The following is a 6,925-nucleotide window of genomic DNA, read 5'->3' as shown; positions in this document are numbered from 1 at the left end:
TCCAGTCTTCATGCTAAGCTAAACTTAACACAAGTTCCTCCATGTATTATGTTTTCAACCACCATTGATTCTTTTCTTGTCTGGACTTTTTTCAAACTGTGTCTCAAAAAGTGTTACAGTTACATAAGATGTCAGAGACTATACCATTGCCCTTTTTTAACAAGTAAGCCTATTCATATATTACTCATATTGTGCTTACAATGGTCTTATGATGGCATATAAAGCCTTATGAGCAGCACTTTAAGTCTTTAATGCCCTCTGTTAAATCTGTGTCTTCATTCTGGGTGTTTTGATTCTATGCTCTCCTGGTTTCTGGTTCCAATCACTGCTGCAGCCTTCACACAACCACTTTGTATATCAAACAGAATCCAAACTATGTTTTGAATATGAATTTCTCCTGCAAACGAATGCAATGCACAGTCTCCTCTTAAGTTGTTTTGCACGTGTGCATGCTAGCATGTGTATTCCTGCAGTATAAAATAGTCTGTACATCTGTTTATATTTGTGTATGTGCACATGTTTCTTATTAGTCTCAGTGACAGCAGCCTGCTGATTCCCAGCCACACCCGAGTGACCGGCTGAGTGATGAAAGCTGTGGTCAGTGCTGACGTGGACATAAAGCTGCTTTTAGGCAATTTACTATAAGAAAGTGAGCAAGAATAGACATCATATCACACTTGACACAATAATTCAATAACTTATACAGTACCATACTCAGGTCAAGTATTGAGTTATGTGTTGTTTGCCTCAAATGTTATGTTATTACACTTTTTTTTCCCCAGAGTTTACCCGACATCACACCTCCCTCCCTCAGTTCACCACATATCTCCACTCTGTATCATACTAATATCTGCTGATGCCGACAAAACAACAGCAGCCAACCACAGACTAACATCCCCTTTTAGTTTCCAGCAAAATTCCTGTTCACAGTACTTACACATCTGCCCACGCAATTATGAGCAGAGATTACAGAACAACGCAGGGTGAGACGGGAAATGACCATTTCATAACTGACTGGTTTGATGCTGAGAACTGAAATAAAATTTGGCCATTTAGATTCACTTAAAATAAATTAACTGAACTTTTTTTTAAAACTTTCTTTTTTTTTTTAAAGGGGCACTCCAGAAATTTAGTACTACTTTAGAACTTCCAGCTCTAGGACTTCTGAGAGTATAAATTGGTCAAAAAGCAGCAGAGGTCAAAACATGCCGAATCCTACATTCCCCATAATGCAACTTGATGGCAGCTTTTTATTAGAATCTCCTTGCCTAATAAATACCAATTCATTCCAAAACCCAAAGTCACCAGTTTATAACTGCTTTTCTGGTGAGATAACCTGACATAACCATGATGTCATATGACATCATCACATTTATTTATAATATAACCATAGAAGACATTTACTGACAAATCTATGTAAAATCAGTGGAGTGACTGATATAAATCCAAAAAGAACGCACTTGAAAGATATGTGCTTATCTTTGAGCTGCGATATTCTGTATGGCCAGAATTGATAGTGCATGTTTTATATTTCTGTAGGAATGGTATGCAATATATTTACCTGAGGAAGACCTGTAGTCAGTGAAACTGTCAGAAATAAAACTAAAGGGAACTTTAATACAGTGTGCGGATTCTTATCCAGCACCCATCCCACTGAGGTTTTGTGAATGTGAACAGGACTACTCTGACTTATGCAACATCTAAGCACAATGAATATAAAGAGTTATAGGCTACTTACTGTTCAATACACTAAAGACATGAAGTAAAGGCATAGATCATGATAAGAAAAAGATATAGGAGACAGGGTTGTAATTTGATTTTTAAGTTGGAAAAAATTGCAAATATTCAGTGTTTAGCGGCAGGATTTAGACCAACACGGGACACTAAAACTCTCCACTGTAAGCTGGAGTAATAAAATTCTTTTTTGGTGTGTTGACAGCTTCATGGCAAAGCGAGCCTCCACATTCATTCACTGGAAAACTCACATCACTGCCTTTAAGAATGAAGAATGAATTATCAAAGGTCAGAGGTTTTGCGGGGAGGAATCTCAATCATATCAATGACAGTTGCTGGATGAGGTCCAGTGTCCACAAAGTGTGATAACAAAGGCAAACAAAGGCTTCCGCAGGTTAGCTGCAGCAAAATCCGAGTGAGCAAAACAGTTCGAATACTCGCCCACCATTCCCCTTGATGCAATCTGAGCAGGTCGCCCACCCTGCAGAGGAACAATTTCCATGAATGCAGCAGCAGAAGTAGTAGTAGTCTAGTAGACTGCCGTAGCAGACTGCATGTTAAACACAGGTCAAACCAAGAAGTCAGAGCAGAGGAGGTTTTTTCCTATCCCAGAATTCCTATCAACCCACACACACATCCTACAATGACAGCCATCGGGTTCAGCTGGAAGAAGACGCATGAGGAGAAGTGCAGAAGAGTTTTTGAGAGGGATGACAGAGATGAATCTTCCCCTCGGATTAGATTTACATACAGAACCAGAGAGAGAAAAGATGAGACAAGGAGAAGAGGAAACAGGGAATGATTTGTTTAATCTGTAAAAAAAAAAAACCCAACAAAAATTCAATTTTTGTGTTTGGTAATTATGTGATGTTTTGGTGCTAATTGTTCAAGGAAATTACAGTGCCATTAAAATGCTGAGTGACTGCTGTGGTGCTTTTCTATTGTGTCTAAAACAAGAACCAAATTGCTGTTTTCACATGCTCTGTGGAATGGAAAGGAGGAACAGAAAAAACAAACAAACAAAAAGAATAAATGAGTGATGATCTCTCTTGTCAGCTGGTTCTGTCCCAGCTTTGAGACAGTGAGACCCTCGGGAGGCGCTCACCAATCTTTAATTCCATTTCCCAAAAAAAGACTTTCCTATTTTTACCCGAGCCGCGATGATCCCCAGAGGGAAAGCACCCGCTTCGGGCCGTTTGGTTTTCCCGCAGATATGTCGTCCCTCAAGAAAACCCAAAATAAACATGTGGAAAACCACAAGGATAAATTTGGCTGCTTGTGCGGAAAAGCTTGGAGTCTCTGTGATTGCGCTCTCACATACTTTCTTAAAAAAAAAAAAAAAAAAGAAAGATAGCTGAGAGGCAGCGAGTCGGAGATGAGGGGAACAAACAGAGGAATGGAGAGAGGTGGGAACAGATGGAATTGGGTGACATAAAAAGGAAAACGGGCTGATAGGGGAATGTGAGGACTCTTGTTGAAAGTTTGAAGCACAAGTCTACACTGGAAAAACATAAGAAAAGTATACTTGAGACTGCAATATAAAAATTACCGATGCACCATATAACATGTGGGTCAATAACTGGCCTTTTCAAAATGCTCTACTCTGAGCCTGAAGCACTTCCTGAATGTGCTGCAACTGTCTTGATATTAATAAGAATTTTTTAGATGAAAAAAAGCTTGACATAGAAAGAAAAATATACTAGTGGACTGTACAATGACACAGAGAGCCCCCTACAAAAGCTAAAAATACATCTTTCGATAAGATTAACTGTGCCAGAACAAGAAAGGTTACTTCATGTCACGGGAAGATTTCCATCAGCCATTTCTGTAAAACAGAAGAAAAATGTAAGTCCTCATATTAAATTAAAAATAGGCCCTCCTGCAGTGTATTTCTGAATTCTTATTTATGCAACCTCTCATCTGCTCTATATCTCTCTATATCTGTCTTGACGGGAAACAAACACATCATGCTTTCCTACAAGGACAGAAACATCAACTGCTCTGGACGAGAGAGAGAGAGAGAGAGAGAGAGAGAGAGAGAGAGAGAGAGAGAGAGAGAGAGAGAGAGAGAGAGAGAGAGAGGCAGAGAGAGAGAGAGAAAGAGAGTTGGTTTGAATGTGTGATATGTTATTCAAACTGTAGATGAAACCACAGAAACAAAAGGAATTGCATTGAGATGGTGTGAGAGGCACTCTGCTGAGGAAAAGAGAAAATAACAAGTTCTGCAATTGGTAAGTAAAGAAAGATGTTTACTGTATGGTATGAATCCCTCCATCTGTCAGCTCCACCCAAAACTTGACCTTCTCTTCCCTAACAAGAGAGCATAACGTAGCTTAATGCCAAACAACTCAAACTGTAGTCAGAGGAATGAAGTTCTGCAGTAAATTGAGGCAGCAGAACTCTTAAATTACGCCATAGTTGATAAGATGTTGAACCTCTTGAGGAAGTATTTTGGTTTATCTTGATCTTGTAGACAGATCAGATAAACATTCCAACTGCTCACTCTGCTCATCACTGTGAAGACTAATCTGACTGTTCTAAATGCTCCTTTTTAGACTACAACTGGACCAACGCATCATCACACTTTGCGGTTTCTCAACTGACTTTAACTCCCACTGTGATTCACAGGACTGAAGTTAGTCCAACTTGATGAAACTTGGGAAAAAAATGTATTAAGTCACCTGATATTTGGGTTTTTTGCATAGCTAGGAAGCTTAATGTTATGCTCACATAACATGGTACTGTATGGTTTAATGGCCAATAAATTGTGAATATCTTAGTTAACGTAAATAATAGTGGATTTATGTGCTTAAAGGACAGGTTCACAATTTTTTAAGTCTGTCTTAAAACAACAGTCAGGAGCCCAAATATAATCATTCCTCTTGTTCATACTGGCTGTTAAAAGATCCCTTCACATACAATGTAAGTGATGGGGGCCAAAATCCACAGTCTAATATGAAAGCTGTGTGTACGAAGCTAATATGAAACTCCAGCTGTCCAAATGAGTCAAATCAAGTAGATATCTTTCAACATTCGAAGCTATTGAGCAGAGTTTCAGGAGCAGGACCACACCTCAACCACGCCAACTTCCAGCACTCCTATAAATACCACCTAAGCCTCTCCTATCATCCAAACGCATTTTGTTGATGGTGTGGTCCTTGCTAGTGAATACAGTCTTTTTAGTGCCAAAGTCGCTCTTTTTCTTACTGTACTTCCACCGCACCTCAACAGGGAAACACTGTCTGAGGAAACACAAAGAGGGAATTTGATGCTAAAAAGACTGTAAATGGGGCAGATGTCCAATTGATATGACTAATCCAGACTGCTGAAGCCTCATATAAGCTTCAGATCTACTTTTAAATGCATTTTTGCACTAAATGACTGTGTGGACATACCGTGGATTTTGTCCCCCATCACTTATATTGTGAGTACATTGAAGGTGCATTCTTTTAATAGCCAGTATGAACGGGAGGAATGATTACAGCAAGGAAAACCTCTTTCACTGTTGATATGGACACCTGACTTATGTTTTAAGACAGACTTAAAAAAGTGTGAAACTGTCCTTTAAAAGAAATTGTATCCTAGCTGGAGTAAGGAGCAAGGTAAGTAGGTTAGTGCCTCTACACTGCACGAACAAGGACTTATAGTTGCTACTTACTACATGACTGGACACTGTGAAGCTCAAGCTCTGCGCGAGGCAAATGAGGCGGTATGTGTTGATGACAGTGAATGCATCTCACCCTTCCTTGTTGAAATGAAGGTGGAGAGAATTCTGATGAGAACTGCAATGCCAAACGAAGTGTGACGGCAGTCAAAGCAGGACTGACCAGTGATGCAAAAAAGGGAGGAAGTCTGAAGTTGATTGCAAAATTCAGTTAAAAACTTCATCTTGACTTGCTGAAAAAGGGATGTAGTGGTGAGCCTCTTTACCAGGCGTGACCAAATATTTGTGGAAGAGAGAATATTTATTTTTTGGGATTCCTCTTTTGTATGCTCTTTTCCTGCAAGATTACAGAAATTAAGAAAAATAAAGTGCAGCTTGGCACAAGGTCACGTAAACCGTTGGAGAAAGCAGTTTCTCATTTAGACGTTTGCTGACGAACAAGCTTCTTGCTAGCTTGTGAGCATTGACCCACAGCGACAGGTAAGTAGAGAAGGTAACAGAGTTGCATGCAACATGGTTCTGGGTGATTTTTTTCCCCACTCTGTGTTCCCGTTTTTTCTTTTTATGATATCCTCAATGTTATATAAAAACTCAGGACCCTCCTAGATTACACAATCCTACAGGCTTGTGTTAGGACCACCAGTTTTAATTACTTCAACTTCCTTTCTGAGAAATCTGTGTGAATGGTTGCCTTACCGATGATTTCGCAGGTGACTTGATAACTAACAAGCAATACAAGTTCTTTTGTTTGCAAACAAGCTCCTTATTTCAAGAATGGCTGGAAACTGGACACATCTGGACACATCTTCCGCCGTGTACACGTACATCCAGCCGTGCCCCATCTTCTTCTTCTTCTGTTGACTTTTATGGCAGTTGACATCCATAAGTGCTGTATTACTGCCATCTGCTGGACTGTTCCTTGCCCCATCTATTCCAGAATTGCCATGGCATGTGTGAAAAGACACAAGATGGAAATATTCCTGAATGTAGCTGCATGTTTGAATAGTGAGAATCACTAGCGATGCCAGAAAGGTTTTCCCAGTAATTTACCAGGAACTATGTGTAAAAGAGGCTATTTTCTACTTGGAAAATGAGCCAGGAGCATGAGAAGACACCTGTCATGACATGGCTCCCTTTACCTCTCCTTTACACCTTTAATGAGTTGAACTGTTCATCATTGCCATACTAATGTCTCCACCTGCTGCTGTTTTCCATAGTTTTGCATTACTTTTATGCAAGGTTGCCTTCCTTTGTTACTCTGGTTATTTTGAGTTTAGTTTGGTTTTGACTTGTTTGGCCTTTTCCTTAAGCATCAGGTTTGTTTAAACCAACTGGTGAGTCTTTTTCATCTCATTGTTATTTGAAGAGGAGGGGGAGAGAAAGGAGGAGGATGAGGAGGAGCAGAGGAGGAGTGTCTGGGGTTTGGTCGTGGTCCCTTGTGGTAATATTTAATAACAAACATTAAAAATACCACAGAAATCCTTCACCACATTCCCACGCTCTGACTGGCCAGAACACACACACACA

This window comes from Thunnus maccoyii, chromosome 4 (assembly GCF_910596095.1).
Source record: "Thunnus maccoyii chromosome 4, fThuMac1.1, whole genome shotgun sequence".
In the NCBI taxonomy this organism is placed as follows: domain Eukaryota; kingdom Metazoa; phylum Chordata; class Actinopteri; order Scombriformes; family Scombridae; genus Thunnus; species Thunnus maccoyii.
The sequence above is the reverse complement of the archived record's forward strand: the minus strand, read 5'-3'. Positions refer to the sequence as shown.